The sequence below is a fragment of the Arachis stenosperma genome, chromosome 4 (assembly GCF_014773155.1).
Source record: "Arachis stenosperma cultivar V10309 chromosome 4, arast.V10309.gnm1.PFL2, whole genome shotgun sequence".
Taxonomy (NCBI): Eukaryota; Viridiplantae; Streptophyta; class Magnoliopsida; order Fabales; family Fabaceae; genus Arachis; species Arachis stenosperma.
This window is the reverse complement of record NC_080380.1, coordinates 51865710-51877820: the sequence shown is the minus strand read 5'-3', so window position 1 is coordinate 51877820 and position 12111 is coordinate 51865710. Positions and strand designations below refer to the sequence as shown.

The 12111-nt window shown below is 44.0% G+C and overlaps 1 non-coding gene across 1 annotated transcript; it reads left to right on the top strand.

Annotated features, from left to right (window-relative positions):
- Positions 1-6972: 6972 nt before the first annotated feature.
- Positions 6973-7080, top strand: LOC130977244 (small nucleolar RNA R71). Its single transcript, XR_009084945.1, has one exon. It is a non-coding gene; the product is annotated as a small nucleolar RNA R71 (small nucleolar RNA).
- Positions 7081-12111: the final 5031 nt, after the last annotated feature.

The window sequence follows — 12111 nt, the reverse complement described above, 5'->3', positions numbered from 1 at the left end:
TTCTGTTACCTTGTAGGGCCCTTTCCAATTTGCGGCTAGCTTTCCTTCTCCTGACTTTTGTGTTCCGATGTCATTTCGGATTAGAATCAGGTCGTGAATGGAGAAGCTTCGCTTTATTACCTTTTGATTGTATCTGAGGGCCGTTCGCCGTTTTAAGGCTTCTTCTTGGATTCGGGCTCTTTCTCGGACCTCGGGGAGGAGGTCGAGTTCTTCCCTTTGTGCCTGTGGGTTGCCTTCTTCGTTGTAGAAGATGACTCTGGGCGACCCTTCATCTATTTCGATAGGAATCATTGCCTCCATCCCGTAAGCTAGCCGGAATGGGGATTCTCCCGTTGTAGAGTGCGGGGTTGTCCGATATGCCCATAGTACCTGGGGGAGTTCGTCGGCCCACGCCCCTTTGGCCTCTTGGAGTCTTCGTTTTAACCCGGCCAAGATGACTTTATTTGCAGCCTCTGCTTGTCCATTGGCTTGTGGGTGCTCGACCGATGTGAATTGCTGTTTGATTTTAATTCGGCCACCAAGTTCTGAAAACTTGTGTCCGTGAACTGTGTTCCATTGTCTGTTGTGATGGAGTAGGGGACTCCGAACCTCGTGACGATGTTTTTGTATAGGAATTTACGGCTTTTCTGAGCCGTAATAGTGGCTAAGGGTTCGGCTTCGATCCACTTTGTGAAGTAGTCGACCCCTACTATGAGGTATTTGACTTGCCCTGGTCCTTGTGGAAACGGGCCGAGTAGGTCGAGTCCCCATTTTGCGAAGGGCCATGGCGCAGTGATGCTGATAAGGTCTTCGGGCGGTGCCTTGTGAAAATTGGCGTGTTTTGGCAGGGGGGCATATTTTCACAAACTCTGTTGCGTCTCTTTGCAAGGTCGGCCAGTAGAACCCGGCCCTAACTACTTTCTTGGATAGCGCCCGAGCTCCGAGATGGTTCCCACACATGCCTTCGTGGACTTCTTCGAGGACGCCCTTTGTTTCTGAGGTCGGAACGCACCTAAGGAGGGGGTTTGAGAATCCTTTTCTGTATAATACGTCGTGAATTAGCGTATAATTCTGGGCGTCCTTTGTAAGCCTTTTAGCTTCTTTTCTTTCTATGGGGAGAGTTCCTGACTTCAGGTAGTTGAGTATGGGGGTCATCCATCCTTGCTGTTGGTTGGATATATTTAACGTTTCTTCCTCTCTTAGCACGGAGGGAGATTGTAGGGTTTCTTGGAGAAGACTTCTGTTGTTGCCTCCGAGCTTGGTGCTAGCAAGCTTTGAGAGGGCGTCTGCCCGGGCATTTTGTTCCCGAGGTATGTGCTGGATTTGTATTTCTGGGAAGTGGCGTAATTGTGCCTGGGCTTGGTCCAGGTATTTTTTCATAGTTGGGTCTTTGGCCTGGTAACTTCCATTTACTTGTGATGTGATGACCTGGGAGTCGCTGAAGATCGTGATTTTCTGGGCTCCGACCTCTTTGGCTAGCTTTAGACCAGCTAGTAGGGCCTCGTATTCAGCTTGGTTGTTTGAAGCCTGGAACTCGAATTTTAGGGATAGTTCTATCCGCGTTCCTTGGTCGCTTTCGAGTATGACCCCGGCTCCGCTTCCCGTTTTGTTTGAGGACCCGTCGACATATAGGTTCCATGAGAGTGGGGTTCCCGGGGTCTCAGTATATTCTGCGATGAAGTCGGCTAGATATTGAGATTTTATGGCAGTCCGGGCTTCATAGTGGAGGTCGAACTCGGACAGTTCCACCGCCCATTGTAGGATTCGTCCTGCCATGTCTGTTTTTTGTAGGATGTGTCTCATGGGTTGGTTTGTCCGGACTTTGATGGTGTGGGCTTGAAAGTAGGGACGGAGCCTCCGAGCCGTGAATACTAGGGCGTAGGCGAATTTCTCTATTTTCTGATAGTTTAATTCGGCCCCTTGTAGTGCCTTGCTTACGAAGTATATGGGGTGTTGTCCTTGGTCATTTTCTCGTATTAATGCTGAAGCAACTGCCTGATGTCCGACCGAGAGGTATAGTACGAGCTTTTCCCCTTTTAGAGGTCGGGTTAGGATTGGTGGCTGCCCGAGGAATTCCTTGAATTCTTGAAAGGCTTTTTCGCACTCCGAGGTCCATGAGAAGGGTTTCCCCTTCTTTAGGAGTGAGTAGAGAGGCAGTGACTTTATTGCTGATCCTGCCAAGAATCTTGATAGGGCGGCTAGCCTTCCATTCAGTTGTTGTACTTCTTTGACACACGTCGGGCTCTTCATTTTGAGTATCGCTTGGCATTTGTCCGGGTTTGCTTCGATGCCTCTTTGAGTCAGCATGAAGCCTAAGAACTTTCCGGCTTTTGCGGCGAAGGTGCACTTGGTCGGGTTAAGTCTCATGTTGTGTTTCCTGAGGGTGCCGAAGACACTTGTGAGGTCGGGAACCAAGTTTCTGTCTTCTTGTGTCTTTACCAGCATATCGTCGACGTACACTTCTAGCTGTAGCCCGATGTGCTCTGAGAATACTTTGTTCATTAGCCTCTGGTAGGTTGCCCCGGCGTTCTTCAGCCCGAAGGGCATTACTACGTAGCAGTAGTTTGCCCTTGGGGTTATGAACGAGGTCTTTTCTTGGTCGGGTCCGTACATCGGGATTTGATTGTATCCCGAGTATGCATCCATGAAGGAGAGATATCTGTAGCCTGAGGCTGCGTCGACTAAGGCGTCGATGTTTGGTAGTGGATATGGGTCTTTGGGGCAGGCTTTGTTGAGATCCGTGTAATCGACGCACATCCTCCATTTTCCGTTGGGCTTTTTTACCAGGACCACGTTTGCGAGCCATAGGGGATATTTTACTTCCCTAATGAATCCTGCATCTAGCAGTGCTTGTACCTGTTCTTCTATTGCTTGCATGCGCTCGGGTCCGAGCTTCCGGCGTCTCTGTTGGACGGGTCTGGATCCCGGGTATACTGATAGCTTATGGCACATCAGGTCGGGACTTATGCCTGGCATGTCGGAGGCCTTCCAGGCGAAGAGGTCGGAGTTTTCCCTTAAGAGGGTTATGAGTTCCTCCTTTAGGCCTGCTTCGAGGTTTGCTCCAATGTTTGTTACTTTTTCAGGTGTGTTCCCGATTTGGATCCTTTCGGTTTCTCCCTCTGGTTGTGGCCGAAGGTCTTCTTGGGTTTGAACTCGCCCGAGTTCTATTGTGTTGACCTCTTTCCCTTTTAGGCTTAGACTTTCGTTGTAGCATCGCCGTGCTAATTTTTGGTCGCCTTTTAGGGTGGTGATTCCCTTTGCGGTAGGGAACTTCATACAGAGGTGTGGGGTTGAGACCACAGCTGCCAGTCTGTTTAGGGTTGGTCGCCCAATGAGGGCATTGTATGCTGAGGTAACGTCGACTATAATGTAGTTGATGCTTAACGTTTTAGATTGCTCGCCTCTTCCGAAGGTAGTGTGTAGCGGGATGTATCCTAAGGGGTGGATCGGGGTGTCCCCTAGCCCAAATAGGTCGAAGGGATAGGCCTTTAGCTCTTTTTCTTCAAGTCCGAGCTTGTCGAAGGCCGCTTTGAACAGGATATCTGCTGAGCTTCCTTGGTCAATCAGGGTTCGATGTAAGTTGGCGTTTGCTAGGATAATGGTGATCACCATAGGATCGTCGTGGCCGGGTATTATCCCCTGAGCATCTTCTTGGGTAAATGAGATGGTTGGCAGCTCGGGCAGGGGATTGTCTTCTCGGACATGATAGATCTCTTTGAGGTGTCTTTTTCGCGAGGATCTGGATGTTCCTCCGCCTGCAAAACCTCCGTTTATCATGTGTATGTGCCTTTCAGGGGTTCGCAGGGTCTGTTCGGCCCGATCCTCGTTATCTCCCCTCCTTCTTTTTTTGGTCTCTTCTCCTTTTTCCGCTATGTATCTGTCGAGTTTTCCTTCTCTGGCTAGCTTTTCTATAACATTCTTCAGGTCATGGCAGTCATTAGTAGAATGACCGTAGAGTTTGTGGTATTCACAGTATTCGGACCGTTCTCTCCCCGCTCTCTTGTGTTTTAAAGGTCGGGGCGGTGGGATTTTTTCGGTGTGGTATACTTCTCTGTAGACGTCTACCAGGGAAACTCGGAGGGGAGTGTAGCTATGGTACTTCCGTGGTTTGTCCGAGTTGGACTCTTCTTTCTTTTTCTGTTCCCGATCTCGGTCTCGGAGTGGGTAGGTTGATTCCTTCCTAGAAGAGTCTCTTAGCTGGGAGGTTTCCTCCATGTTGATATATTTTTCTGCCCGCTCTTGCACCTCGTATAAGGAGGTCGGGTATCGTTTGGATAGGGATTGGCTAAATGGTCCTTCTTTCAGGCCGTTTGCTAGTCCCATGATGGCTGCTTCAGTGGGCAAGTGTTGTATGTCCAGGCAGGCTTTGTTGAATCGCTCCATGTATTCTCGGAGAGTTTCTTGGTTACCCTGTTTGATCCCGAGTAGACTGGGGGCATGTTTTGCCTTGTCCTTTTGAATAGAGAACCTTGTTAGGAATTTTTTGGTTAGGTCCTCGAAGCTGGAGATTGATCCTGGTGGCAGGTTGTCGAACCACTTCATGGCCGACTTGGTGAGAGTGGTGGGGAAGGCTTTGCACCGAATCGCGTCGGAGGCGTCGACCAGGTACATTCTGCTTCGGAAGTTGCTGAGGTGGTGACTTGGGTCGGTGGTGCCGTCGTAGAGATCCATATCAGTGGTTTGAAGTTTCGCGGTACCTTCTCCTTCATGATCTCCTGTATGAAGGGATCATGGTTGTTTTCGGGGGTGGTGCCGCGTTCCGTCCGGTCTTTCAACTCGGCCTCTATCTTCCGCAGCTTTTCTTCTAACTCTCTGCGCTTGCGAGCTTCCCTTCTCAAATCTTGTTCAGTTTCTTTCTGCTTTTTTATGTCTTCTTCGAGTTGTTTCAGTCGGTTTTGCTGTGCCCGTACTGCTTCTAGAATTTCTGAGCTCTCTTCTTTTTCGGGATTTTGTGGATTTTTGTTTGGAAGTGATGTCTTTGGGCGATTCTGTTTGTTTCCTCCTGGAGTGCGTGGTGATAGAGGGCTGTCCGGTCGTTCTCTGGTGTCAATTTCCTCTTCTTGTTCTGAAGCAGCGTGGTCATTGTTGAGAGGATCGTCCGCCATGGTAAAGGGATGACTTCCAGGTCCCCGGCAACGGCGCCAATGTTCCGAGGGTTACCTGAAACGTGTAGCTCGGTCGTCTGGCAAGACCCGAGGTAGGGGTTCCGTGACCCGAGCTTGGTGTGCTGAGCGGCGGGGGGTTGTACCTGCAATGACACTCCGATGCTTAAGTTAGCATGGGTCCAAGCAGATATTGAGTAGAATTAGAGTATGAGTTATACCTGGGTGCTCCAGTGTATTTATAATGATGAGATGTGGCCTCCTGTGGATAAGATAAGTTAGTTATCTTATCTTTATCTTTAGGTGAGGTCATCTTATCTTCAAGGGAACCGCCTTTATCTTTCTGGGCTTTAGCCGCCTTTAGATTGGGCTATGTTCCTTCGTTTTGGGCCTGCTTTGGGCTCCTTTGGCTTTATTGTCCGAGGTCCGACCTCAGGCGTGGGCCTTTGGGACGAGGTCGGACCTTCTACGAACTTTCCGAGTTAGGAGAGCTCGGTCAGGGTATGAACAGTTTCATCCATGCATTTCCCAGTCTCTAGGACTATGAAATCAGTAGGAATGTACTGGTCTTCAACCTTTACCAGAACATTCTCTACAAGTCCATGAGCTTGTTTTCTTGAGTTGTCTGCCATCTCTAATGAGATTCTTGCAGCTTGTACCTCAAAGATCTTTAGCTTCTCCATTACTGAGAGAGGCATGAGGTTTACACTTGACCCTAAGTCACACAGAGCCTTCTTGAAGGTCATGGTGCCTATGGTACAAGGTATGGAAAACTTCCCAGGGTCTTGTCTCTTTTGAGGTAATTTCTGCCTAGAGAAGTCATCCAGTTCTTTGGTGAGCAAAGGAGGTTCATCCTCCCAAGTCTCATTTCCAAATAACTTGTCATTTAGCTTCATGATTGTTCCAAGGTATTTAGCAACTTGCTCTTCAGTGACATACTCATCCTCTTCAGAGGAAGAATACTCATCAGAGCTCATGAAAGGCAGAAGTAAGTCCAATGGAATCTCTATGGTCTCATTTTGAGCCTCAGATTCCCATGGTTCCTCATTGGGGAACTCATTGGAGGTTAGTGCACGCCCATTGAGGTCTTCCTCAGTGGCGTTCACTTCCTCTCTATCCTCTCCAAATTCGGCCATATTGATGGCTTTGCACTCTCCTTTTGGATTTTCTTCTGTGTTGCTTGGGAGAGTACTTGGAGGGAGTTCAGTAACTTTCTTGCTCAGCTGTCCCACTTGTCCTTCCAAATTCCTAATGGAGGACCTTGTTTCATTCATGAAACTTTGAGTGGTTTTAATTAGATCAAAGACCATGGTTGCTAAGTCAGAGGGGTTCTGCTTAGGATTCTCTGTCTGTTGCTGAGAAGATGATGGAAAAGGTTTGCCATTGTAAACCTGTTTCTTCCACCATTATTATTGAAACCTTGTTGAGGTCTCTCTTGGTTCTTCCATGAGAGATTTGGGTGATTTCTCCATGAAGAATTATAGGTGTTACCATAGGGTTCTCCTAGGTAATTCACCTCTTCCATTGAAGGGTTCTCAGGATCATAAGCTTCTTCCTCAGATGAAGCCTCCCTAGTACTGCTTGGTGCATTTTGCATTCCGGACAGACTTTGAGAAATCAAATTGACTTGTTGAGTCAATATTTTGTTCTGAGCCAAAATGGCGTTCAGAGTGTCAATCTCAAGAACTCCTTTCTTCTGACTAGTCCCATTGTTTACAGGATTCCTTTCAGAAGTGTACATGAATTGGTTATTTGCAACCATTTCAATGAGCTCTTGAGCCTCTGTAGGCGTCTTCTTCAGATGAAGAGATCCCCCAGCAGAGCTATCCAAAGACATCTTGGATAGTTCAGAGAGACCATCATAGAAAATACCTATGATGCTCCATTCAGAAAGCATGTCTGAAGGACATTTTCTGATCAATTGTTTGTATCTTTCCCAAGCTTCATAGAGGGATTCTCCATCCTTCTGTCTGAAGATTTGGACTTCCACTCTAAGCTTACTCCATCTTTGTGGTGGAAAGAACTTTGCCAAGAAGGCATTGACTAGCTTTTCCCAAGAGTCCAGGCTTTCTTTAGGTTGAGAGTCCAACCATATTCTAGCTCTGTCTCTTACAGCAAAAGGGAATAGCATCAGTCTATAGACCTCAGGGTCAACCCCATTAGTCTTGACTGTGTCACAGATTTGCAAGAATTCAGCTAAGAACTGATGAGGATCTTCCATTGGAAGTCCATGGAACTTGCAATTCTGTTGCATTAGAGAAACTAATTGAGGCCTAAGCTCAAAGTTTGTTTGCTCCAATGGCAGGGATAGAGATGCTTCTCCCATAAAAATCAGGAGTAGGTGCAGTAAAGTCACCCAGCACCTTCCTTGCATTGTTTGCATTATTGTTGTTTTCGGCTGCCATGTCTTCTTTTTCTTTGAAGAATTCGGTCAGGTCCTCTAAAGAGAGTTGTGCTTTGGCTTCTCTTAGTTTTCTTTTCAAGGTCCTTTCGGGTTCAGGGCCAGCTTCAACAAGAATGCCTTTGTCTCTGCTCCTGCTCATATGAAAGAGAAGAGAACAAGAAAAATGTGGAATCCTCTATGTCACAGTATAGAGATCCCTTGAGGTGTCAGAGCAAAAGAGAAATAGAAAGAAGAAAGGAGAAGAAGAATTCGAACTTTACTTAGATAAGGTTCGAATTGTGCATTGAGAAGGAGTGGTACTCCATAAATAGAAGGATGTGAGAAGGAGGGAAGAAGATTTTCGAAAATTAATTAAAATATTTTGAAAACATTTTTTTGAAAAATATTAATTGATTTTCGAAAATCAAAGTGGAAAAGAAACCAAGTGATTTTTGAAAAAGATTTTTAAATTAGAAATCAAAAAGATTTGATTGAAAACTATTTTGAAAAAGATGTGGTTAAGAAGATATGATTGAAAAGTTATGGTTTTAAAAAGATTTGATTTGAAAACAATTTTAAAAGATATGTTTTGAAAACAATTTTAAAAAGATTTGATTTAAAAAATAATGACTTGCCTAACAAGAAAAGATATGATTCGGATATTAAACCTTTCTCAACAGAAAAGGCAACATACTTGAAATGCCCAATCAAATCATCAATTGTTAGCAAGTATCTTTGAAAAAGGAAAGAAATTGATTTTGAAAACATTTGATTGAAAAGATATGATTTGAAAAAGATTTGATTTTGAAAAACTTTGAAAACTTGAAAAAAAATTGATTTGAAAAACAAAATCTTCCCCCTAGCACCATCCTGGCGTTAAACGCTCAGAATGGTATACATTCTGGCGTTTAATGCCCAAAATGCACCCTTTTTGGGCGTTAAACACCCAACCAGGTACCCTGGCTGGCGTTTAAACGCCAGTCTGCCTTCTTCACTGGGCATTTTCGAATGCTCAGCTTTTTCTGTATAATTCCTCTGCAGTATGTTCTGAATCTTCATTCTCTGTATTATTGACTTGAAAAGACACATATTAAAATATTTTTGGATTTTTTAACATCAAATGCAACAAGAATCAATAACAATGCATGCAAGACACCAAACTTAGCAGTTTGTATACTACTGACACTTTATGAGACATAAACACTCAAGTCAAAGAATTCAAAGATCAGAGTAAGAAATCATCAAGAATTACTTGAAGATCCTTAAGACACATGAATGAATGCATGTAATTGACACCAAACTTAGATGACACTAGACTCAAGCAAGAACATCAAATGTTTTTGGTTTTTATGGTTTTTGTGAAATTTTTTTGTGATTTTCAAAAATTAAGTGGAAAGATATCAAAATTCTTAATGAGAATTCCAGAATCAGTGCAGTGCTAGTCTAAGACTCCGGTCCAGGAATTAGACATGGCTTCACAGCCAGCCAAGCTTCAAAGAAAGCTTCGGTCCAAAACACTAGACATGGCCAAAGGCCAGCCAAGCCTTAGCAGATCACTGCTCCAAAAGCAAGGTCAACAAGCTCTTGTGATGATAAGTGAAACCTCGGTCCAATGAAATTAGACATGGCTTTACAGCCAGCCAGATTTCAGCAAATCATCATGAAACTCTAGAATTCATCTTCAAGAATTTCGAAAAAAAAATAATGCCTAATCTAAGCAACAGATGAACCGTCATTGTCCATACACAAACAATCCCCGGCAACGGCGCCAAAACTTGGTGCACGAAATTGTGATCATACTTTTCAAAACATAAACAATCCCTAGTAATGGCTCCAAAGACTTGGTGCTCAATACCATGGCATAACACAACTTCGCACACTAACCAGCAAGTGCACTGGGTCGTCCAAGTAATAACCTTACGCGAGTAAGGGTCGATCCCACGGAGATTGGTGGTATGAAGCAAGCTATGGTCATCTTGTAAATCTCAGTCAGGCAGACTCAATTGGGTATAGATGATGAACGAAAATAACATAAAGATAATATAGAGATACTTATGTATATCATTGTTGTAAGAGCTTCAGACAGCGTATGAAGATGCCTTCCCTTCCGTCTCTCTGCTTTCCTACTGTCTTCATCCAATCCTTCCTACTCCTTTCCATGGCAAGCTTATGCAAGGGTTTTCAACCGTTGTCAGTGGCTACCTCCCATCCTCTCAGTGAAAATACGTCCCTGATGCTCTGTCACAGCATAGGCTAATCATCTGTCGGTTCTCAATCAGACCGGAATAGAATCCAATGATTCTTTTGGCGTCTATCACTAACGCCCCGCCCTCAGGAGTTTGAAGCACGTCACAGTCATTCAATCATTGAATCCTACTCAGAATACCACAGACAAGGTTAGACCTTCCGGATTCTCTTGAATGCCGCCATCAGTTCTCGCCTATACCACGAAGACTCTGATCTCACGGAATGGCTGGCTCATTTGTCAGCGAGCACTCGGTTGTCAGGCGATCAACCATGCATCATGCGATCAGAAATCCAAGATATTCACTAAGCCTCAGATGCTTGTAGAACAGAATGGTTGTCAGTCACCTTGTTCATAGGTGAGAATGGTGATGAGTGTCAGTCATCACCTTCATCAAGTTGAAGAACAAGTGATATCTTGGACAAAGAACACGCGGAATTGAATAGAAGAACACTAGTAATTGCATTAATACTCGAGGTACAGCAGAGCTCCACACCTTAATCTATGGTGTGTAGAAACTCCACCGTTGAAAATACTAAGAACAAGGTCTAGGCATGGCCGAATGGCCCTCCCAAAGTGAGTTCAATCATCAAAACATGATCAAAGACTCTCTATATCTATTACCAATAGTAAAAGGTCTACTTATAGAAAACTAGTAGCCTAGGGTGTACAGAGATGATAAATGACATAAAATCCACTTCCGGGCCCACTTGGTGTGTGCTTGGGCTGAGCAATGAAGCATTTTCGTGTAGAGACTTCTCTTGGAGTTTAAACGCCAGCTTTTATGCCAGTTTGGGCGTTTAACTCCGAATTAGGTGCCAGTTCCGGCGTTTAACGCTGGAATTTCTGTAGGTGACTTTGAACGCCGGTTTGGGCCATCAAATCTTGGCAAAGTATGGACTATCATATTGCTGGAAGCCCAGGATGTCTACTTTCCAACGCCGTTGAGAGCGCGCCAATTGGGCTTCTGTAGCTCCAGAAAATCCACTTCGAATGCAGGGAGGTCAGAATCCAACAGCATCTGCAGTCCTTTTCAGTCTCTGAATCAGATTTTTGCTCAGGTCCCTCATTTCAGCCAGAAAATACCTGAAATCACAGAAAAACACACAAACTCATAGTAAAGTCCAGAAAAGTGAATTTCAACTAAAAACTAATAAAAATATATTAAGAACTCAACTAAAACTACTAAAAACATACTAAAAACAGTGCCAAAAAGTGTATAAATTATCCGCTCATCACTTGACCATATGCATACTTACCTTGAACCTAACCCCATTACAACCTATGGGAAAGACCCCATGATATTTGTATGCATGCATGAAATAATTGTTGATTGTTTGATGAAAAAGAAATCTTGGAAAGCATGATTAAGGGAGAATTGAGTGGATCAACCCTATACACTTGAGTGACTAGAGCGGATACACATCCGGTGAGGGTTCGATTGCTCAATTACATGTTTTCACCTATGATGATCTCTTTTTTTGCATGTTTGTAAAATCTTTTAATAATTCAATTCAATTGTGGGTTTGATTTGACTGCTATTGCTTTAGCCCTTGTACTTATATATGTATTCTTGGAAGTTGACTTATTTTGACCAAGTAGTTACATTCATTTAGATAGATTGCATGTATAGGTGCATTAGGTAGTTTACATTGAATAAATGTGATACCCTTTGCTTCTTTCTGAGTTAGCATGAGGACATGCTTAGTTTAAGTGCGGGAAGGTTTGATAAACCCCAACTTTGTGGTTTATCTTGTGCTTATTTCGGAAGATTTTATCAACTTTTCTCACATTTATTCAATGAAATAGCATGGTTTTGTAACTCTTCCCGATTTTGTGCTTAAGTGTGAAAACATGCTTTTTAGGCCTTAAAATAGCTAAATTTAATTCACTTTAATTCCATTCGATACCTTGATATGTTTGTTAAGTGATTTCAGGTTTAGAAGGCAAAGATTGGACTGAAGGAATGAAAGAAAAGCATGTAAAGTGGGAGAACTCATGAAGAAATGAAGAAACCGTAAAAGCTGTCAACCTTGACCTCTTCGCACTCAATCGACCATAACTTGAGCTATAGAGGTTTCAAATGAGGCAGTTTTAGTGGCGTTGAAAAGCTAACATTTAGAGCTTCAAAATGATATAAAATTTGCTATAGTTGCCTGTGCCTAAGAACGCGCACACGCATATGACGCGTACGCGTCGGTTGCTGCACGTGATTTATTAAAAGCAACTTGTGGCCAGCAATTTCTGAAGCATTTTGGGCCCAATCCAACTCATTTCTGATGCTATTTCATGCAGAATTCAAGCTTGGGCAAAGGGGAACAATTGGTCGTAGCTTAGTGATGAGCGGATAATTTGTATGCTTTTTGGCATTGTTTTTAGTATGTTTTTAGTATCTTTTAGTT